The sequence below is a fragment of the Nerophis ophidion genome, linkage group LG17 (genome assembly GCF_033978795.1).
Source record: "Nerophis ophidion isolate RoL-2023_Sa linkage group LG17, RoL_Noph_v1.0, whole genome shotgun sequence".
Classification (NCBI taxonomy): Eukaryota; Metazoa; Chordata; class Actinopteri; order Syngnathiformes; family Syngnathidae; genus Nerophis; species Nerophis ophidion.
In genome coordinates, this window is record NC_084627.1 from 593,576 (window position 1) to 615,280 (window position 21,705).

Here is a 21,705-nt window from a genome sequence, read left to right on the forward strand (position 1 = left end):
CCGGCGATGCTAACGCAGCTATTCGGCCATGCTATGGCTATGAATAGCGTCAATAGCTTCAGTTTCTTCTTCAATATTTTCAGACTCCAACCATCTTTTTAAATACGTGCGTAATCTGTTGAATCGCTTAAATCGCTGAAATCCGAGATTGAATCCGAGCTAATGTCGCTATATCTTGCTGTGGTATTCCTATCGTTTGTTTACATTGGCAGCACTGTATGACGTCACAGGGAACTGGCCAGTGTCTTCGCAGAGAGCGAAAATAAGGCACTTTAAAGCTTTATTTAGGGATATTCTGAGACCGGTAAAATTTTGAAAAAAAACTTCAAAAAATACAAAAAGCCACTGGGAACTGATTTTTATTGTTTTTAACCCTTTTGAAATTGTGATAATGTTCCCCTTTAAAGTGCTTGATTTTCGCTATTTGCAATGCGACTATCCATTATAACTATAGTTTATAATGGATAGTCTAACTATAGTTTATAATGGAGGTCTTGGATTTGCATCTTTTCACAATTTTGATTATATCCTCTTTGTAATCTCTGACTGTCTCATTCTAGTGTCATTGGAGCCGAAATGTACAACTGTGTTTCAGGGGATGTAGCTCAGTGGTAGAGCATTTGACTGCAGATTAAGAGGTCTTTGGTTCAAATCCGAATGTCCCCTAAGTTTATTATGCGTCTCAAACTGTTTACCATGGCTTGTGGACCCGTAATTAAAATATTACTATTCTAATTACTTTTCTCCAACTGGCGGACACAGACAACCTGTGCATGAAGAACAGGAAGCCATACTCACATTCTTTCATTCACCGAGTCCGATTCATACTGCCTTCAAAGTGTAGTAACTTTGGACCGGGACGAACAGGTTAATGTGAAATTAATGTACTTTTGGCTTAAGAAAATTATGGCATTCAATATACTATATATGAAAGACCATTCTAACTATAGTTTATAATTTAGGTCTTGGATTTGCATCTTTTCATAATATTATTTCCTCTTTGTAATCTCTGACTGTTCCATGCTAGCGTCATTGGAACTATGTTCGCGTAGATTAGCCTCATACGCCTGTTGCGAGTCAACTCCCTCAGATTAGCTTCAATGTCGGGTGCTCTGGCCCCAGGAATACACTTGGTTTACTAAACTGTATGTTCCGGGGGAAGGAGTCCCTTATGACTAAGGTGTGGCATCCGGTAGACTGGGGTATAGGACTAGCCAAAGGGCTATTATGCGTCTCAACCAGTTTACCGTGGCTTGTAGGCTAACATATCTATTTGATGAGAACGTGTTTCAGGGGGTATAGCTCAGTGGTAGAGCATTTGACTGCAGATCAAGAGGTCTCCGGTTCAACTCCAGATGCCCCCTAAATTTATAATGCGTCTCAACTAATTCACCGTGGCTCATGGGCCGCTCAATTAGCTCGCTACAGGTAATTCTAGCAAAAGTATCCCTGGTACCTTTAGTTACGAAATGACACTGCTCTAACTGACGGACACGATCCTCCAGTAGCAACTACCTGTGCATGAAGAACAGGAAGCCATACTCACATTCTTTCATTCACCGAGTCCGACTCATACCGCCTTCAAAGCGTAGTAACTTTGGACCGGGACGAATAGCTTAATGGGAAATTAATTTACTTTTGGCTAAAAGAAAATTATTCTATTCAATATGTTATATATGAAAGACCATTCTAACTATAGTTTATAATTTAGGTCTTGGATTTGCATCTTTTCATAATATTATTTCCTCTTTGTAATCTCTGACTGTTCCATCCTAGTGTCATTGGAACTATATTCGCGTAGCTCGTGGTTCGATTAGCGTCATACGCCTGTTGCGAGTCAACTCCCTCAGATTAGCTTCAATGTCGGGTGCTCTGGCCCCAGGAATACACTTGGTTTACTAAACTGTATGTTCAGGGGGAAGGAGTCCCTTATGACTAAGGTGTGGCGTCCGGTAGACTTGGGTATAGGATTAGCCAGAGGCGGGACCAAGTCATTGTTTTGCAAGTCACAAGTAAGTCTCAAGTCTTTGCCCTCAAGTCCGAGTCAAGTCTCGAGTCAAGACAGGCAAGTCTCGAGTCAAGTCCAAGTCAAAACTGAAAAGTCTCAAGTCAAGTCCCAAGTCCTGCATTTTGAGTTTCGAGTAATTTCAAGTCCTTTTAACCACAGACTAATATATTTACACAGATTGTGTATGCTTTTAAAACGCTGTATGTATTTATTATAAAAGAAAATAGTGCTGACATTGCACTTCATAATAGCACTATTAACCAGTTATTTTAAACATGTAACTCATTCCTTCACAGAATAAACACATTTGAAAAAACAAGTGCAACTGTAATTATTTGCACAAAAGTGTTATCATTGTATTTCCATGGCATATTGCATTGGAACTAGTTCCACAGCAGTTTCCATCCTGTTTTTACCTTATCTCATTGATCTCATCTCAAACTGTATGTGTTTTAAAGTGTGCGTACACATGAAAACCATAAATACATGAACATAACAATGAACAGAGTTGTACTTTTTAGATGTCAGGGCCCTATGGAAATTGTACACATATTCTTAATATAGTATACATTTTAACTGACCTTTATTTGACTATGTTTGTCTTTTTGTAGGTGGCTAAAATATGCGGCGCTCATGACCGCCGTCTAACGTTACGTTACTGTGTGTGAAACATTCACTAACGTAACATTATGTGTAGGAACCTCATGCAGCTCTGCTTAAAAAAAATCACTTGACAAAAAGTGTGAATAAGGTAGCGAACTGCAGTGGACGCAACAGAGTGAAGTGTTTGGAATGACATTATAACCGTAGACATATTATACTGTAAGTAAACCCAGCATTGGCTGCTGTGACGCGAGCAATTTGGCCACCATCTTGAAGTGGTGATGAGGAGCTGGAGAGCAGTCTAAACTGACAGTTGAGAGTTAGAAAACAAAGATGCCGGGCTGCTGTTCAGCGTTTTCCTGCTTAAATGAGTGGACTGTTGAAAATAGGAACCGGGGGATTACTTTTCACAAGTAAGATTTAACATTAACATACTATTGGTAGTATTTTGTCAAAAGAATATTATCACCCAGTTGTGAAGGAGCAAAGATCTTCAATATTTGTATATGAAAATCACAAAGAAATCTTCTGGAGGAGGATGACCCCCCTACTGGTATTTTGTTTACAAACTTTCAGCCCCACTTAAAACAAAATTCACCAGCCACCACTTATTATGATGCATTCATCATTTAAGGCAAAATACAAGACAATACTCTCTTAACAATATAACTGTAACCAGGAATGGGTCCTCAAGTAACAATATTCAAATACTAACTTTGTTGGGTAAAACAGAATTTGGTTTGATTCTGAATCCAGTGATACAGATTGGTGGCTTTAGCTGAAACAGAGACTTTCAAGTGTTTATACTTTATATGTTTAAGTATTTGGTAGACACTTTTATCCAAAGCAACATACATGAAAAATACATATAAAACAATCACTGTAAACATGATCATTTACGGGAAGAATGTAATAGAAAATATCAATACAAAGTGTCAAGACAAAAAAAACTCTCTGCTGTTGCAGCAACAGATATAAAGTCTATTGGTCCGTAAGATATATAGATATCTACTATATTCATACATTGTTAATGTAGGATACACACATGTACATATAACCTAATCATACTGTTTCTTCAATTTAAAAATAGCTGACCGTTTTTTCCCCCTTCTCTGGGATTATTATTCCCAGTTTTGATCTCAGACATCTGGTCACTTATAGCATATAAGAATATTCTATTATTGTTAAGCAAACTATGAACACGCCAAAACATGTGTCCTTTATCATAGTTACACGTATGACAAAAAAGTGTGTGAAAATCAGAGGTATTCAGTGAGATAAAATGCGCTGACAGTTCATTGCTCCTGCCAAAAGAATTGAGTGGAGTGGAGGGGATCACCACTCCAAGATGGCGTTTGCGCGTCTCGTCTCGTCAGCGCCAGGAGTGGTCGATGCTGCGTCTACTTATAAGATGTCTATGGTTCTAACGTTAGCAGTGAGTTTACAGCCTCACTGATTTAACTACACAGCAAATAAAATTTACGTTACTCAGCCAATAAACGTTAGCTTACATTCAAAACTTACCCGTCTTTGTGCAACTTCAAATGTCGAACGAAGTTGGAAGTTGTTGCGTCTCCGTCTGTAATCTTCCAACTGCACGTTTGCATACGGTAATTCGTTTTTTGTTGACCAAGTCGTTGTTTCAATACCCGAACAAAACTATTTTTGGCATAACTTTTCCTCACTGGCGCTTTGTTTAAGAGCTCTTCTTTGTTGGTTTTCCTGCAATTTGATTGGATGAATGCTGTGTGACGAAAACAACGTGGATGTAATTTGATTGGCTGTTGTTCTGACAGGTAGCGCACACACTGTCATCGCACACACGTTGACAGACACGCGAACAAAATTAAAGATACGGAGCGCTCCTGAATAACTTTTTAATTGTTGGGTTTTGGGGAAAGTAGCAAGTCATGTCGAGTCAAAAGGCTCAAGTCCAAGTCAAGTCACAAGTCATTGATGTTAAAGTCGAGTTGCAAGTCTTTTTACATGTTGTCAAGTCGAGTCTAAAGTCATCAAATTCATGACTCGAGTCTGACTCGAGTCCAAGTGATGTGACTCGAGTCCACACCTCTGGGACTAGCTAAAGGGCTAAGTCTATTATGCGTCTCAACCAGTTTACCGTGGCTTGTAGGCTAACTTATCTATTTGATGAGGGTATGTTTCTGGGGGTATAGCTCAGTGGTAGAATATTTGACTGCAGATCAGGAGGTCTCCAGTTCAAACCTGGATGCCCCCTAAATTTATTAAGCGCCTCAACCGGTTTACCGTGGCTTGTGTCCTGCTTCGGGTTGCTACAAGCTGGGTGAGTCAGCTTGCTCCTCTCAATGCTAGCAAACGTGTCCGCGGCGCCTTAAGTTAGGAAATTACTCTGCTCTGACTGGTGGACACGATCCTCCAGTAGGGCCAACCTGTGCATGAAGAACAGGAAGCCAACATCACATTTCTTATTTCAAAGAGTCATGTTCTTGCTACCTTCAAAGCGTAGTAACTTTGGACAAACAGGTTAATGTGTAATTAATTTACCTTTGGCTGAAGGAAAATTATGGCAATCAATATATTATATATGAAATATTATTCTAACTATAGTTCATATTTGAGGTCTTGGATTTGCATCTTTTCACAATATTGATTATTTCCTCCTTGTAATCTCTGTCTCATCCTAGTGTCATTGGAGTCGACGTTTACAACAATGTTCACTTAGCTAGTGGTGCGATTAGCCTGTCATACGTGTTTACTAGACCTGTTGCGAGTCAGGTCCCTAAGATTATCTTCAATATCGGGTGCTCTGTCCCCGGGAATACACTTGGTTTACTAAACTGTATGTTCTGGGGATGGAGTCCCTTATGACTAAGGTGTGGCATCCGGTAGACTGGGGTGTAGGAATAGCTAAAGAGCTACATCTATTATGCGTCTCAACAGGTCTACCGTGGCTTGTAGGCTAACATATCTATTTGATGAGCAAGAATTACAGGGGGTATAGCTCAGTGGTAGAGCATTTGACTGCAGATCAAGAGGTCTCCGGTTCAAATCCGGATGCCCCCTGAATATATTATGCGTCTCAACTAATTCACTGCGGCTCATGGGCCACTCAATTATCTCGCTACAGGTAATTCTAGTAAAAGTGTCCCTGGCGCCTTTAGTTACGAAATGACACTGCTCTAACTGACGGACACGATCCTCCAGTAGCAACTACCTGTGCATGAAGAACAGGAAGCCATACTCACATTATTTCATTCAAAGTGTAGTAAATTTGGACCGGGACGAACAGGTTAATGTGGAATTAATTTACTTTTGGCTAAAAGAAAATTAAGGCAATCAAGGTATTTAATATGAAATACTATTCTCACTATAGTTCATTATTGAGGTCTTGGATTTGCATATTTTCACAATATTGATTATTTCTTCTTTGTAATTTCTGACTTTCTCATCCTAGTGTCATTGGAGCCGACGTATACAACTATGTTCGCGTAGCTAGTGGTGCGATTAGCTTGTCACATGTGTTTATTAGGCCTGTTGCGAGTCAGCTCTCTAAGATTAGCTTCAATGTTGGGTGCTCTGGCCCCGGGAATACACTTGGTTTACTAAGCTGTATGTTCTGGGGATGGAGTCCCTTATGACTAAGGTGTGGTGTCCGGTAAACTGGGGTGTAGGAATAGCTAAAGAGCTAAATCTATTATGCGTCTCAACAGGTCTACCGTGGCTTGTAGGCTAACATATCTATTTGATAGATGAGAATTTCAGGGGGTATAGCTCAGTGGTAGAGCATTTGACTGCAGATCAAGAGGTCTCCGGTTCAACTCCGGATGCCCCCTAAACTTATTATGCGTCTCAACTAATTCACCACGGCTCATGACCCGCTCAATTAGCTCGCTACAGGTAATCCTAGCAAAAGTGTCTCTGGTGCCTTTAGTTACGAAATGACACTGCTCTAACTGACGGACACGATCCTCCAGTAGCAACTACCTGTGCATGAAGGACAGGAAGCCATACTCACATTCTTTCACTCACCAAATCCGGTTCTTACTGCCTTCAAAGCGTAGTAAATTCGGACCGTGACGAACAGGTTAATGTGGAATTAATTTACTTTTGGCTAAAGGAAAATTAAGGCAATCAAGGTATTTAATATGAAATACAATTCTAACTATAGTTCATAATGGAGGTCTTGGATTTGCATATTTTGACAATATTGATTATTTCTTCTTTGTAATCTCTGTCTCATCCTAGTGTCATTGGAGCCGACGTATACAACAATGTTCGCGTAGCTAGTGGTGCGATTAGCTTGTCACATGTGTTTATTAGGCCTGTTGCGAGTCAGCTCTCTGAGATTAGCTTCAATGTCGGGTGCTCTGGCCCCAAGAATACACTTGGTTTACTAAGCTGTATGTTCTGGGGATGGAGTCCCCTATAACTAAGGTGTGGTGTCTGGTAGACTGGGGTGTAGGAATAGCTAAAGAGCTAAATCTATTATGCCTCTCAACAGGTCTACCGTGGCTTGTAGGCTAACATATCTATTTGATGAATAAATGTTTCAGGGGGTATAGCTCAGTGGTAGAGCATTTGACTGCAGATCAAGAGGTCTCCAGTTCAAATCTGGATGCCCCCTAAATTTATTTTGCGTCTCAACCGGTTTACCGGGGCTTGTTCAGCTGCTTCGGGCTGCTACAAGCTGGGTCAGTCAGCTTGCTACACCTAACGCTAGCAAACGTGTCCGCGGCACCTTAAAGGGGAACATTATCACAATTTCAAAAAGGTTAAAAACAGTAAAAATCAGTTCCCAGTGGCTTGTTGTGTTTTTTGAAGTTTTTTTCAAAATTTTAAAGGTCTCATTAAATGTGCTGGAGTTTCTCCACATTTTACCGGCGATGTTAAGGCAGACATGGCACAGAGATGTATGGATAACCTGCAGATGCATTTGCAACGACAACAAAATCACAAAGGTGAGTTTTGTTGATGTTGACTGCCAGCTAATCGATGCTAACATGCTACGCTAATCGATGCTAACATGCTATTTACCGGCGGTGCTAAAGCAGATATGGCACAGAGATGTATGGATAACCTGTAGATGCATTTGCAATCATATTACGTTTCCTTCCACCCACATTTAATGCAAAAAAAACACTTACCAATCGACGGGTTTAAGTTGCTCCAGTGTCAAAAGATGCGAAAGTCCTGATCGTTTGGTCCGCACATTTTACCCGTCGATGCTAACGCAGCTATTCGGCCTTGCTACGGCTATGAATAGCGTCAATAGCTATTCGCTCAATAGCTTCTGTTTCTTCTTCAATATTTTCATACTCCAACTATCTTTTTAAATACGTGCGTAATCTGTTGAATCGCTTAAATCGCTGAAATTTGAGATTGAATCCGAGCTAATGTCGCTATATCTTGCTGTGGTATTACCATTGTTTGTTTACATTGGCAGCACTGTATGACGTCACAGGGAAATGGATAGTCGCATTGCAAATAGCGAAAATCAAGCACTTTAAAACTTTTTTTAAGGATATTCCGAGACCTTTAAAATTTTGAAAAAAACTTGAAAAAATACAACAAGCCACTGGGAACTGATTTTTATTGGTTTTAACCCTTTTGAAATTGTGATATTGATCCCCTTTAAAGTGCTTGATTTTCGCTATTTGCAATGCGACTATCCATTTCCCTGTGACGTCATACAGTGCTGCCAATGTAAACAAACAATGGGAATACCACAGCAAGATATAGCGACATTAGCTCGGATTCAGACTTTGATTTCAGCGGCTTAAGCGATTCAACACATTACGCATGTATTGAAACGGATGGTTGGAGTATGAAAGTATTAAAGAAGAAACTGAAGCTATTGAGCGAATAGCTATTGACGCTATTCATAGCCATAGCAAGGCAGAATAGCTGCGTTAATTTCCTAATTCAAACGCTCACACGTTTGCTAGCATTAGGTGTAGCGAGCTGACTCACCCAGCTTGTAGCAGCACTGAGCGGCCCACAACTCACGGTAAACTGGTTGATACGCATAATAAATTAAGGGGGCATCTGGATTTGAACCGGAGACCTCTTGATCTGCAGTCAAATGCTCTACCACTGAGCTATACCCCCTGAAATTATTCAGTCATCAAATAGATATGTTAGCCTACAAGCCACGGTAGACCTGTTGAGAGGCACAATAGACTTAGCCCTTTAGCTATTCCTACACCCCAGTCTACCAAACATAAGGGATTCCATCCCCAGAACATACAGTTTAGTAAACTAATGTATTCCTGGGGCCAGAGCACCCGATATTGAAGTTAATCTGAGGGAGTTGACTCGCAACAGGTGTATGAGGCTAATCGCACCGCGAGCTACGCGAACATAGTTCCAATGACACTAGGATGGAACAGTCAGATTACAAAGAGGAAATAATATTATGAAAAGATGCAAATCCAAGACCTAAATTATAAACTATAGTTAGAATGGTCTTTCATATATAACATATTGAATGCCATAATTTTCTTTTAGCCAAAAGTAAATTAATTTCACATTAACCTGTTCGTCCCGGTCCAAAGTTACTACGCTTTGAAGGCAGTATGAATCGGACTCGGTGAATGACAGAATGTGAGTATGGCTTCCTGTTCTTCATGCAAAGGTTGTCTGTGTCTGCCAGTTGGTGAAAAGTAATTTGAATAGTAACTTTTTAATCACAAGCGGTCCACAAGCCATGGTAAACCGTTTGAGATGCATAATAAACTTAGGGGGCATTTGGATTTGAACCAAAGACCTCTTGATCTGCAGTCAAATGCTCTACCACTGAGCTATACCCCCTGAAAAAAGTTACTACACTTTGAAGGCAGTAAGAACCGGATTTGGTGAATGAAAGAATGTGAGTATGGTTTCTTGTTCTTCATGCACAGGTAGTTGCTACTGGAGGATCGTGTCCGCCAGTTAGAGAAGAGACATTTCCTAACTTAAGGCGCCAGGGACACGTTTGCTAGAATTAGCTGTAGCAAGCTGACAAAGGGGCCTCCAAGCCACGGTAAACCAGTTGAGACGCATAATAAATTTAGGGGGCATCCGGAGTTGAACCGGAGACCTCTTGATCTGCAGTCAAATGCTCTACCACTGAGCTATACCCCCTGAAACATTCTTTCATCAAATAGATTTGTTGGCCTACAAGACACGATAAACCGGTTGATACAAAAAATAAACGTATCCCTTTATTCCTACACCCCAGTCTACCGGACGCCTAGGCGTGTCCAAGTCCGCAGATCAGACATTGGTCGGCTCAAGATCTGCATAGGCGGGGGGCGGTGCATCCCAGTTTAGTTTGCTGCGTCCACGGATCAGACACCGTTTAGCTCAGGATCCGCTGTCTGACTGTACAATTTTTAGAGGAGGAGCGGATTCTCTAGGCAGAGCCAAAACGAATGTGACAGTAACGCGGGTTGGGCGACTTGAAGACGGATACGTATAGGAGTCTCCTGCTGTGTGGGTTAATTCACGTTAACCTGTTCGTCCCGTTTCAAAGTTACTACGCTTTGGAGGTAGCAGGAACTTGATTCGATGAAAGAAAAAATACGAGTATGGCTTCCTGTTTTGCATGCACAGGTTGGCCCTCCTGGAGGACCGTGTCCACCAGTCAGAGGAGAGTAATTTTCTAACTTAAAGGGGAACATTATCACCAGACCTATGTAAGCGTCAATATTATACCTTGATAGTGCAGAAAAAAGACCATATATTTTTTTAACCGATTTCCGAACTCGAAATGGGTGAATTTTGGCGAATTAAACGGCTTTCTGTTTATTGCTCTGGTGGCGATGACGTCAGAACGTGACGTCACCGAGGTAATACTGCCGCCATTTTCATTTTCAACACATTGTAAACATTGGGTCTCAGCTCTGTTATTTTCAGGGGGTATAGCTCAGTGGTAGAGCATTTGACTGCAGATCAAGAGGTCTTTGGTTCAAATCCGAATGCCCTCTAAGTTTATTATGCGTCTCAAACAGTATACCATGGCTTATGGACCACGCCCCTTAGGTTAAAAAATTACTATTTTAATTACTTTTCTCCATCGGGCGGACACAGACAACCTTTACATGAAGAACAGGAAGCCATACTCACATTCTTTCATTCACCGAGTCCGATTCATACTGCCTTCAAAGCGTAATAACTTTGGACCGGGACGAACAGGTTAATGTGAAATTAATTTACTTTTGGCTAAAAGAAAATTATTGCATTCAATATGTTATATATGAAAGACCATTCTAACTATAGTTTATAATTTAGGTTTTGGATTTGCATCTTTTCATAATATTATTTCCTCTTTGTAATCTCTGACTGTTCCATCCTAGTGTCATTGGAACTATGTTCGCGTAGATTAGCCTCATACGCCTGTTGCGAGTCAACTCCCTCAGATTAACTTCAATATCGGGTGCTCTGGCCCCAAGAATACACTTGGCTTACTAAATTACAGGGGGTATAGCTCAGTGGTAGAGCATTTGACTGCAGATCAAGAGGTCTCCAGTTCAAATCTGGATGCCCCCTAAATTTATTTTGCGTCTCAACCGGTCCAAAGTTACTATGCTTTGAAGGCAGTAAGTACCTGACTCTGTGAAGGAAAGGTACTGGAGGATTGTGTCCGCCTGTCATTTTGTAACTTATGGCACCGGGGACACGTTTTCTAGAATTAGCTGTAGCGGGCTGACTATGCGGCCTACAAGCCACAGGAAAACGGTTGAGATGCATAAAAAACTTAGGGGGCACCTGGATTTGAACCGGAGACCTCTTGATCTGCAGTCAAACGCTCTACCACTGAGATATACCCCATCGGACACTTTCTTATCAAATAGATATGTTAGCCTACAAGCCACGGTAGACCTGTTGAGAGGCATAAAAGATTGAGCCCTATAGCTATTCCTACACCCCAGTCTACCAGATACCACATCTTAGTTATAGGTGACTCCATCCCCAGAACATACAGCCTAGTAAACCAAGTGTATTCCCGGGGCCAGAGCACCCGATATTGAAGCTAATCTTAGGGAGCTGACTCGCAACAGGTCTAGTAAACATGTACGACAGGCTAATCGCACCACTAGTTACGCGAACATTGTTGTATACGTCGGCTCCAATGACACTAGGATGAGAAAGTCAGAGATTATAAAGAGGAAATCATCAATATTGTGAAAAGATGCAAATCCAAGACCTCAATTATAAACTCTAATTACAATAGTATTTCTTATATAATATATTGATTGCCATAATTTTCCTTTAGCCAAAAGTAGATTAATTAAACATTTACCTGTTCGTCCCGCTTCAAAGTTACTACACTTTGAAGGTAGAGGGAACCTGACTCGGTGAATGAAAGAATGTGAGTATGGCTTCCTGTTCTTCATGCACAGGTTGGTCCGAATGGAGGACCGTGTCCGCTAGTTAGAGAAGAGTCATTTCGTGTCTTAAGGGGCCAGGGACACGTTTGCAAGAATGAGCTATAGCAAGCTGACCAAGAGGCCTCCAAGCCCCGGTAAACTGGTTGAGATATATAATAAATTTAGGGGGCATCCGGATTTGAACCGGAGACCTCTTGATCTGCAGTCAAATGCTCTACCACTGAGCTATACCTCCTGAAACAGTCCTTTTTCAAATAGATATGTTAGCCTACAAGCGATGGCAAACCGGTTGAGACGCATAATAGATTTAGCCCTTTAGCTATTCCTACACCCCAGTCTACCAGACACCACACCGTAGTCATAAGGGACTCCATCCCCAGAACATACAGCTTAGTAAACCAAGTGTATTCCCGGGGCCAGAGCACCCGACATTGAAGCCAATCTTAGGGATCTGACTCGCAACAGGCCTAGTAAACACATGTGACAAGCTAATCGCACCACTAGCTACGCGAACATAGTTGTATACGTTGCCCCCAAAGGACACTAAGATGAGACGGTCAGAGATTACAAAAAGGAAATAATCAAAATTGTGAAAAGATGCAAATCCAAAACCTCAATTATGAACTATAGTTAGAAAAGTATTTAATGTATAATGTATCACCTGTATTTACCTGTTCGTCCCCCTCCAAAGTTACTACACTTTAAAGGCAGCAAGAAACTGACTTGGTGAATGAAAGAATGTGAGTATGGCTTCCTGTTTTTCATGCACAGGTTGGTCCTACTGGGAGACCGTGTCCGCCAGTTAGAAAAGAGTAATTTCGTGACTTAAGGGGACAGGGACACGTTTACAAGAATGAGCTGTTGCAAGCTGACCAAGAGGCCTCCAAGCCACGGTAAACTGGTTGAGACATATAGTAAATTTAGGGGGGCATCCAGATTTGAACCGGAGACCTCTTGATCTGCAGTCAAATGCTCTACCACTGAGCTATACCCCCTGGAACCTTCACCCTTCGAATAGATATGTTAGCCTACAATTCACGGTAAACCCGTTGAGACCAATAATAGATTTCGCCTTTCAGCTCGTCCTACACCCCAGTCTACCGGACAGCACACCTTAGTCATAAGGGACTCCTTCCCCAGAACATACAGTTTAGTAAACCAAGTGTAATCCCGGGGCCAGAGCACCCGACATTGAAGCTAATCTTAGGGAGCTGACTCGCAACAGGCCTAGTAAACACGTACGACAGGCTAATCGCACCACTAGCTACGCGAACATAATTGTATACGTCGGCTCCAATGACACTAGGATGAGACAGTCAGAGATTACAAAGAGGAAATAATCAATATTGTGAAAAGATGCAAAACCAAGATTTCAATTATAAACTATAGTTAGAATAGTATTTCATATATGATGTATTGATTGCCATATTTTCCTTTATCCATCAGTTTTCTGCCGCTTGTCTCTTGCAGGGTCAGCTTTAGCCAAAAGTAAATTAATTCCACATTAACCTGTTCGTCCAAGTCCAAAGTTACTATGCTTTGAAGGTAGAAGGAACCTGACTCAGGGAAACAAAAGTATATGAGTATGGCTTCTTGTTTTGCATGCACAGGTAGGCCCCCTACTGGAGGACCGTGTCCACCAGTCAGAGAAAAGTAATTTCTCTTAAGGCGGCGCGGACACGTTTGCTAGCATTAAGTGTAGAGAGTTGACTCGCCCAGCTTGTAGCAGCCCAAAAGCCACGGTAAACCGAGTGAGATGCATAATATATTTAGGGGGCATCCGGAATTGAACCAGAGACCTCTTGATCTGCAGTCAAATGCTCCACCACTGAGCTATACCCCCTGAAACAGTCGTCATCAAATAGATATGTTAGCCTACAAGCCACGGTGGACCTGTTGAGCGGCATAATAGATTTAGCCCTTTAGCTATTCCTACACCCCAGTCAACCGGACACCACACCTTAGTCATAAGGGACTCCATCCCCTGGAACATACAGCTTAGTAAACCAAGTGTATTCCCGGGGCCAGAGCACCCGATATTGAAGCTAATCTTACGGAGCTGACTCTCAACAGGCCCAATAAACACGTATGACAAGCTAATCGCACCACTAGCTACGCGAACATAGTTGTACACGTCGGCTCCAATGACACTAGGATGAGACAGAGATTACAAGGAGGAAATAATCAATATTGAGAAAAGATGCAAATCCAAGACCTCAATTATAAACTATACTTACACTAGTATTTCATATATAATATATTGATTGCCATAATTTTCCTTCAGCCAAAAGTAGGAATAAATCCACATTCACCAATTCGTCTCGCTCCTAAGTTACTACACTTTGAAGGCAGCAATAACCTGACTCGGTGAATGAAACAATGTGAGTATGGCTTCCTGTTCTTCATGCACAGGTTGTTGCTACTGGAGGATCGTGTCCGCCAGTTAGAGCAGAGTCATTTCATAACTTAAAGCGCAGGGGACACATTTGCTAACAATAGGTGTAGCGAGCTGACTCGCCGAGCTTGTAGCAGCCCGAAGCGGCCCACAAGACACGGTAAACCGGTTGAGAAGCAAAATAAGTTTAGGGGATATCCGGAATTGAACCGGAAACCTCTTGATCTGCAGTCAAATGCTCTACCACTGAGCTATACCCCCTGATACATAACACTATCAAATAGGAAGGTTAGCCAACAAGCCATCGTAAACTGGTTGTGACGCAAAATAGATTTAGCCCTTTAGCTATTCCTACACCCCAGAAAACCGGACACCACACCTTAGTCATAAGGGACTCCATCCCCGGAACATACAGCTTAGTAAACCAGGTGTATTCCTGGGGCCAGAGCACCCGATATTGAAGCTAATCTGAGTGAGCTGACTCGCAACAGGCGTATAACAGGCTAATCGCACCACGAGTTACGCGAACATAGTTGTACACGTTGGCTCTAATGACACTAGAATGGAACAGTCAGAGATTACAAAGAGGAAAAAATTGTTATTAAAAGATGCAAATCCAAGACCGAAATTATAAACTATAGTTAGAATGGCTGCCGCCCAGCTCACAGAGAGGAGCCAGATGAGGAGCCAGATGAGGTGGTTCGGGCATCTGGTCAGGATGCCACCTGAACGCCTCCCTAGGGATGTGTTTAGGGCACGTCCAGCTGGTAGGAGGCCACGGGGAAGACCCAGGACACGTTGGGAAGACTATGTCTCCCGGCTGGCCTGGGAACGCCTCGGGATCCCCCGAGAAGAGCTAGACGAAGTGGCTGGAGATAGGGAAGTCTGGGCTTCCCTGCTTAGGCTGCTGCCCCCGCGACCCGACCTCGGATAAGCGGAAGATGATAGATGGATGGATGGATAGTTAGAATGGTATTTCATATATAGCATATTGATTGCCATACTTTTCTTTTAGCCAAAAGTAAATTAATCTCACATTAACCCGTTCCTCCCAATCCAAAGTTAATACGCTTTGAAGGTAGAATGAATCGGACTCGATGAATGCAAGAATCTGATTATGGCTTCCTGTTCTTCATGAACAGGTTGTTTGTATCCGCCAGTTGGAGCAGAGTAATTTCTGAACTTAAGGCGCGCGGCCGACAAACCATGGTATACCGTTTGAGACGCATAATAAATTTAGGGGGTATCCGGATTTGAACCGGAGACCTCTTGATCTGCAGTTAAATGCTCTACCACTGAGCTATACCCCCTGAAACACTTCTGCATTCAATAGATATGTTAGCCTACAAGCCATGGTAGACCTGTTGAGACACATAATATACTTAGCCCTTTAGCTATTCCTACACCCCAATTTACCGGACACCACACCTTAGTCATAAGGGGACTCCATCCCTCTGGAACATACAGTTTAGTAAACCAAGTGTATTCCCGGGGCCAGAGCACCCGATATTGAAGCTAATCTGAGGGAGCTGACTCGCAACAGGCCTAATAAACACGTATGACAGGCTAATTGCACCACTAGCTACGCGAACATAGTTGTATACGTCGGCTCCAATGACACTAGGATGAGAAAGTCAGAGATTACAAAGAGGAAATAATCAATATTGTGAAAAGATGCAAAACCAAGACTTCCATTATAAATGAAGGACGGAAGGGCACCACCAGGAGTAGAGCCTGCGGCTTAATTTGACTAAACACGGGGAACCTAACCTGGCCGGGACACGGAAAGGATTGACAGATTGATGTTTAGAAAAATATTTCATATATAACATATTGATTGCCATAATTTTCCTTTATCCATCAGTTTTCTACCGCTTGTCCCTATCTCAGCTTTAGCCAAAAGTCAATTAATTCCTCATAAACATGTTCGTCCCAGTCCAAAGTTGCTACGTTTTGAAGGTAGCAAGAACCTGACTCGGTGAAAGAAAGAATATGATTGTGGCTTCCTGTTTTTTTAATGCGCAGGTTAGCCCTACCGGAGGACCGTGTCCACCAGTGAGTGCGGAGGAATTTCCTAACTTAAGGTGCCGCATACACGTTTGCTAGCATTAGGTGAAGTTAGCTGACACACCCAGCTTGTAGCAGCGCTGAGCGGCCCACAACCCACGGTAAACTGGTTGAGACGCATAATAAATTTAGGGGGCATCTGGATTTGAACCAGAGACCTCTTGATCTGCAGTCAAATGCTCTACCACTGAGCTATACCCCCTGAAACATTACCTCATCAAATACATATCTTAGCCTACAAGCCACGGTAAACTGGTTGAGACGCATAATAGATTTAGCCCTTTAGCTAGTCCTACACCCCAGTCTACCGGACACCGCAACTTTTTTTTTTTTTTTTTTGCCTTTTGGTCCGGGACCCTTTGGGACTGTGTGACAAGGGGTGTCACTTTCGTGACCTCTATGGTGCTTTATTGGGGACTTCTGGATCTGCCTCCCGGGATCCTTTTGGCCATGGTTACCAGCTGCTGGGTCTCTGCCACACCGGAGTCGCTTTGGAGGGACTGGAGGAGATGTGGATGAGGGGACAGGGCTGCGGAGCTGGCCCTGAGCGCTGGGACGGAGAGGCTTCGTGGTGTCTTGGCTGGGTGAGCAGGTGTCGGACACCTCAGTCTCCTTGGACGTATCCTCGCTCATCCATGCGGACTGGACACTGGCCGAGAGTGGAGTCGGCTGTCTTGGTTGCTTTGTTGGGTCTGCTCCTGTCTCTGGCCATCCTCCCTCCACCCCAGCGGACGATGGCGTGGAACACCGCAGAGGCCACCACAGTGGATAAGTTTCTTTTACTTTTTATTCATAGCTGTATGTAGAAGTGTCTGGTTGTATCTGCTGCTTTAATGTCTTTAATGTCCTATGTGTTCTTTAATGTTTGATGTTTCCCTCTTACACACATGGAAGAGGGATGTGTACTATGGCTATGAGTTGTTGTTTTTTTCCCTTGGCCTCAGTCTGCACCCCCTCTCCAGGGCCCAGGCTAAGACCGATTTTTTTATTTTATTTTAATCTTCTATTTTTTTCTCCCCCCCTTGTTTACCTGTATCTCATCTTTTTTTGTAAGGGGCGCTGGAAGCGGGCAGACCCGTCAGCGATCCTGTTCTGTCTCCCTTTAATGTTTGTCTGATCTTGAATGGGATTGTGCTGAAAATTGTAATTTTCCTGAAGGAACTCTCCTGACGGAATAAATAAAGTACTATCTAATCTAATCTAATCTTTAGTCATAAGGGCCTCCATCACCGGAACATACAGTTTAGTAAACCAAGTGTATTCCCTGGACCAGAGCACCCGATATTGAAGCTAATCTTACAAGCCAGGTTAAACCAATTGAGACGCATAATAAATTCAGGAGACATCCAGATTTGAACAGGAGACCTCTTGATCTGCACTCAAATGCTCTACCACTGAGCTATACCCACTGAAACACGCTCTCATCAAATAGATATGTTTGCCTACGAGCCACGGAAATCTGGTTGAGACGCATAATAAATGTATCTCTTTAGCTAGTCCTACACCACGGTCTATGGGACACCACACCTTAGTCGTAGGGGACTCCATCATAGAGCTTACAACACCAGCCATAATTAACTCTATTAACTGACCAGAGCACCTGACATTGAAGCTAATCTTAGGGAGCTGACTCGCAACAGGCCTAGTAAACATGTACGACAGGCTAATCGCACCACTAGCTACGCGAACATAGTTGTATACGTCGGCTCCAATGACACTAGGATGAGAAAGTCAGATTACAAAGAAAAAATAATCAATATTGTGAAAATATGCAAATCCAAGACCTCAATTATGAACTATAGTTAGAATAGTATTTCATATTAAATACCTTGATCGCCTTAATTTTCTTTTAGCCAAAAGTAAATTAATTCCACATTAACCTGTTCGTCCCGGTCCAAATTTACTACGATTTGAAGGCAGTAAGAACCGGATTTGGTGAATGAAAGAATGTGAGTATGGCTTCCTGTTCTTCATGCACAGGTAGTTGCTACTGGAGGATCGTGTCCGTCAGTTAGAGCAGTGTCATTTCGTAACTAAAGGTACCAGGGACACTTTTGCTAGAATTACCTGTAGCGAGCTAATTGAGCGGCGGTGAATTAGTTGGGACGCATAATATATTTAGGGGGCATCCGGATTTGAACCGGAGACCTCTTGACCTGCAGTCAAATGCTCTACCACTGAGCTATACCCCCTGTAGTCCTTGCCCATCAAATAGATATGTTAGCCTACAGTCCACGGTAGACCTGTTGAGACGCATAACAGATGTAGCTCTTTAGCTATTCCTACACCCCAGTTTATCGGACACCACACCTTCGTCATAAGGGACTCCATCCCCCAGAACATACAGCTTAGTAAACCAAGTGTATTCCCGGGGCCAGAGCACCCGATATTGAAGCTAATCTTAGGGAGCTGACTCGCAACAGGTCTAGTAAACACGTATGACAGGCTAATCGCACCACTAGCTACGCGAACATTGTTGTAAACGTCGACTTCAATGACACTAGGATGAGACAGAGATTACAAGGAGGAAATAATCAATATTGTGAAAAGAATCCAAGACCTTAAATATGAACTATAGTTAGAATAATATTTCATATATAATATATTGATTGCCATAATTTTCCTTTAGCCAAAGGTAAATTAATTACACATTAACCTGTTTGTCCCAGTCCAAAGTTACCACACTTTGAAGGTAGTAAGAACCAGACTCGGTGAATGAAAGAATGTGAGTATGGTTTCTTGTTTTTCATGCACAGGTTGTTGCTACTGGAGGATCGTGTCCGCCAGTTAGAGCATAGTAATTTCGTAACTAAAGCCACGGTAAACCGGCTGAGGCGCATAATATATTTAGGGGGCATCCGGATTTGAACCGGAGACCTCTTGATCTGCAGTCAAATGCTCTACCACTGGGCTATACCCCCTGAAACACTTTCTCATCAAATAGATATGTTAGCCTACAAGCCACGGTAAACTGGTTGAGACGCATAATAGATTTAGCCCTTTAGCTAGTCCTATACCCCAGTCTACCGGATGCCACACCTTAGTCATAAGGGACTCCTTCCCCCGGAACATACAGTTTAGTAAACCAAGTGTATTCCTGGGGCCAGAGCACCCGACATTGAAGCTAATCTGAGGGAGTTGACTCGCAACAGGCGTATGAGGCTAATCTACGCGAACATAGTTCCAATGACACTAGGATGGAACAGTCAGAGATTACAAAGAGGAAATAATATTATGAAAAGATGCAAATCCAAGACCTAAATTATAAACTATAGTTAGAATGGTCTTTCGTATATAACATATTGAATGCCATAATTTTCTTTTAGCCAAAAGTAAATTAATTTCACATTAACCTCGGACTCGGTGAATGAAAGAATGTGAGTATGGCTTCCTGTTCTTTATGCAAAGGTTGTCTGTGTCCGCCAGTTGGAGAAAAGTAATTAGAACAATCATTTTTTAATTACACGCGGTCCACAAGCCATGGTAAACCGTTTGAGACGCAAAATAAACTTAGGGGGCATTTGGATTTGAACCAAAGACCTCTTGATCTGCAGTCAAATGCTCTACCACTGAGCTATACCCCCTGAAAAATTGTTGTACATTTCGGCTCCAATAACACTAGAATAAGACACTCGGAGATTACAAAGAGGATATAATCAAAATTGTGAAAAGATGCAAATCCAAGACCTCCATTATAAACTATAGTTAGAATAGTATTTCATATATTGCTTTAATTTTCTTTTAGCCAAAAGAAAAATAATTTCACATTAACCTGTTTGTCTCGGTCTAAAGTTACTACACTTTGAAGGCAGTAAGAACCGGATTTGGTGAATGAAAGAATGTGAGTATGGCTTCTTGTTCTTCATGCACAGGTTGTTGCTACTGGAGGATCGTGTCCGCCAGTTAGAGAAGAGACATTTCCTAACTTAAGGCGCCAGGGACACGTTTGCTAGAATTAGCTGTAGCAAGCTGACAAAGCGGCCTCCAAGCCATAGTAAACCAGTTGAGACGCATAATAACTTTAGGGGGCATCCGGAGTTGAACCGGAGACCTCTTGATCTGCAGTCAAATGCTCTACCACTGAGCTATACCCCCTGAAACATTCTTTCATCAAATAGATATGTTGGCCTACAAGACACGATAAACCGGTTGATACAAAAAATAAACGTATCCCTTTATTCCTACACCCCAGTCTACCGGACGCCTAGGCGTGTCCACGTCCGCGGATCAGACATTGGTCGGCTCAAGATCTGCATAGGCGGGGGGCGGTGCATCCCAGTTTAGTTTGCTGCGTCCGCGGATCAGACACCGTTTAGCTCAGGATCCGCTGTCTGACCGTACAATTTTTAGAGGAGCGGATTCTCTAGGCAGAGCCAAAACGAATGTGACAGTAACGCGGGTTGGGCGACTTGAAGACGGATACGTATAGGAGTCTCCTGCTGTGTGGGTTAATTCACGTTAACCTGTTCGTCCCGTTTCAAAGTTACTACGCTTTGGAGGTAGCAGGAACTTGACTCGATGAAAGAAAAAATACGAGTATGGCTTCCTGTTTTGCATGCACAGGTTGGCCCTCCTGGAGGACCGTGTCCACCAGTCAGAGGAGAGTAATTTTCTAACTTAAAGGGGAACATTATCACCAGACCTATGTAAGCGTCAATATATACCTTGATAGTGCAGAAAAAAGACCATATATTTTTTTAACCGATTTCCGAACTCTAAATGGGTGATTTTGACAAATTAAACGGCTTTCTGTTTATTGCTCTGGTGGCGATGATATCAGATCGTGACGTCACCGAGGTAATACTGCCGCCATTTTCATTTTCAACACATTATAAACATTGGGTCTCAGCTCTGTTATTTTCCGTTTTTTCGACTATTTTTTGGAACCTTGGAGACATCATGCCTCGTCGGTGTGTTGTCGGAGGGTGTAACAACACTAACAGGGAGGGATTCAAGTTGCACCATTGGCCTGAAGATGCGAAAGTGTCTGCCGCCAGACCCCCATTGAATGTACCGGAGTGTCTCCACATTTTACCGGCAATGACAGACATGGCACAGAGATGTATGGATAACCTGCAGATGCATTTGCAACGATAATGTCAACGAAATCACAGAGGTGAGTTTTGTTGATGTTGACTTATGTGCTAATCAGACATAATTTGTCGCGGCATGACTGCCAGCTAATCAATGCTAACATGCTACGCTAATCAACGCTAACATGCTATTTACCGGCGGTGCTGAAGCAGACATAGCACAGAGATGTATGGATAACCTGCAGATGC

At 42.5% G+C, this 21,705-nt stretch overlaps 21 non-coding genes across 21 annotated transcripts; 8 read left to right on the plus strand and 13 right to left on the minus strand.

The window, feature by feature from the left end:
• The first annotated feature begins 594 nt into the window (after nucleotides 1-594).
• trnac-gca (transfer RNA cysteine (anticodon GCA)) lies at nucleotides 595-666 on the plus strand. The gene has a single exon. It is a non-coding gene; the product is annotated as a tRNA-Cys (tRNA).
• Nucleotides 667-1,292: 626 nt separating this feature from the next.
• On the plus strand, nucleotides 1,293-1,364 carry trnac-gca (transfer RNA cysteine (anticodon GCA)). Its single transcript has one exon. It is a non-coding gene; the product is annotated as a tRNA-Cys (tRNA).
• A 3,411-nt stretch (nucleotides 1,365-4,775) lies between these two features.
• On the plus strand, nucleotides 4,776-4,847 carry trnac-gca (transfer RNA cysteine (anticodon GCA)). Its single transcript has one exon. It is a non-coding gene; the product is annotated as a tRNA-Cys (tRNA).
• Nucleotides 4,848-5,581: 734 nt separating this feature from the next.
• On the plus strand, nucleotides 5,582-5,653 carry trnac-gca (transfer RNA cysteine (anticodon GCA)). The gene has a single exon. It is a non-coding gene; the product is annotated as a tRNA-Cys (tRNA).
• Nucleotides 5,654-6,351: 698 nt separating this feature from the next.
• On the plus strand, nucleotides 6,352-6,423 carry trnac-gca (transfer RNA cysteine (anticodon GCA)). Its single transcript has one exon. It is a non-coding gene; the product is annotated as a tRNA-Cys (tRNA).
• Nucleotides 6,424-7,142: 719 nt separating this feature from the next.
• On the plus strand, nucleotides 7,143-7,214 carry trnac-gca (transfer RNA cysteine (anticodon GCA)). Its single transcript has one exon. It is a non-coding gene; the product is annotated as a tRNA-Cys (tRNA).
• Nucleotides 7,215-8,626: 1,412 nt separating this feature from the next.
• Nucleotides 8,627-8,698, minus strand: trnac-gca (transfer RNA cysteine (anticodon GCA)). Its single transcript has one exon. It is a non-coding gene; the product is annotated as a tRNA-Cys (tRNA).
• A 630-nt stretch (nucleotides 8,699-9,328) lies between these two features.
• trnac-gca (transfer RNA cysteine (anticodon GCA)) lies at nucleotides 9,329-9,400 on the minus strand. The gene has a single exon. It is a non-coding gene; the product is annotated as a tRNA-Cys (tRNA).
• Nucleotides 9,401-9,640: 240 nt separating this feature from the next.
• On the minus strand, nucleotides 9,641-9,712 carry trnac-gca (transfer RNA cysteine (anticodon GCA)). Its single transcript has one exon. It is a non-coding gene; the product is annotated as a tRNA-Cys (tRNA).
• A 773-nt stretch (nucleotides 9,713-10,485) lies between these two features.
• trnac-gca (transfer RNA cysteine (anticodon GCA)) lies at nucleotides 10,486-10,557 on the plus strand. The gene has a single exon. It is a non-coding gene; the product is annotated as a tRNA-Cys (tRNA).
• A 490-nt stretch (nucleotides 10,558-11,047) lies between these two features.
• On the plus strand, nucleotides 11,048-11,119 carry trnac-gca (transfer RNA cysteine (anticodon GCA)). Its single transcript has one exon. It is a non-coding gene; the product is annotated as a tRNA-Cys (tRNA).
• Nucleotides 11,120-12,124: 1,005 nt separating this feature from the next.
• Nucleotides 12,125-12,196, minus strand: trnac-gca (transfer RNA cysteine (anticodon GCA)). The gene has a single exon. It is a non-coding gene; the product is annotated as a tRNA-Cys (tRNA).
• A 688-nt stretch (nucleotides 12,197-12,884) lies between these two features.
• On the minus strand, nucleotides 12,885-12,956 carry trnac-gca (transfer RNA cysteine (anticodon GCA)). The gene has a single exon. It is a non-coding gene; the product is annotated as a tRNA-Cys (tRNA).
• A 776-nt stretch (nucleotides 12,957-13,732) lies between these two features.
• trnac-gca (transfer RNA cysteine (anticodon GCA)) lies at nucleotides 13,733-13,804 on the minus strand. Its single transcript has one exon. It is a non-coding gene; the product is annotated as a tRNA-Cys (tRNA).
• Nucleotides 13,805-14,545: 741 nt separating this feature from the next.
• Nucleotides 14,546-14,617, minus strand: trnac-gca (transfer RNA cysteine (anticodon GCA)). The gene has a single exon. It is a non-coding gene; the product is annotated as a tRNA-Cys (tRNA).
• Nucleotides 14,618-15,594: 977 nt separating this feature from the next.
• On the minus strand, nucleotides 15,595-15,666 carry trnac-gca (transfer RNA cysteine (anticodon GCA)). The gene has a single exon. It is a non-coding gene; the product is annotated as a tRNA-Cys (tRNA).
• An 887-nt stretch (nucleotides 15,667-16,553) lies between these two features.
• On the minus strand, nucleotides 16,554-16,625 carry trnac-gca (transfer RNA cysteine (anticodon GCA)). Its single transcript has one exon. It is a non-coding gene; the product is annotated as a tRNA-Cys (tRNA).
• A 1,918-nt stretch (nucleotides 16,626-18,543) lies between these two features.
• trnac-gca (transfer RNA cysteine (anticodon GCA)) lies at nucleotides 18,544-18,615 on the minus strand. The gene has a single exon. It is a non-coding gene; the product is annotated as a tRNA-Cys (tRNA).
• A 657-nt stretch (nucleotides 18,616-19,272) lies between these two features.
• trnac-gca (transfer RNA cysteine (anticodon GCA)) lies at nucleotides 19,273-19,344 on the minus strand. Its single transcript has one exon. It is a non-coding gene; the product is annotated as a tRNA-Cys (tRNA).
• Nucleotides 19,345-19,935: 591 nt separating this feature from the next.
• Nucleotides 19,936-20,007, minus strand: trnac-gca (transfer RNA cysteine (anticodon GCA)). Its single transcript has one exon. It is a non-coding gene; the product is annotated as a tRNA-Cys (tRNA).
• A 439-nt stretch (nucleotides 20,008-20,446) lies between these two features.
• On the minus strand, nucleotides 20,447-20,518 carry trnac-gca (transfer RNA cysteine (anticodon GCA)). Its single transcript has one exon. It is a non-coding gene; the product is annotated as a tRNA-Cys (tRNA).
• Nucleotides 20,519-21,705: the final 1,187 nt, after the last annotated feature.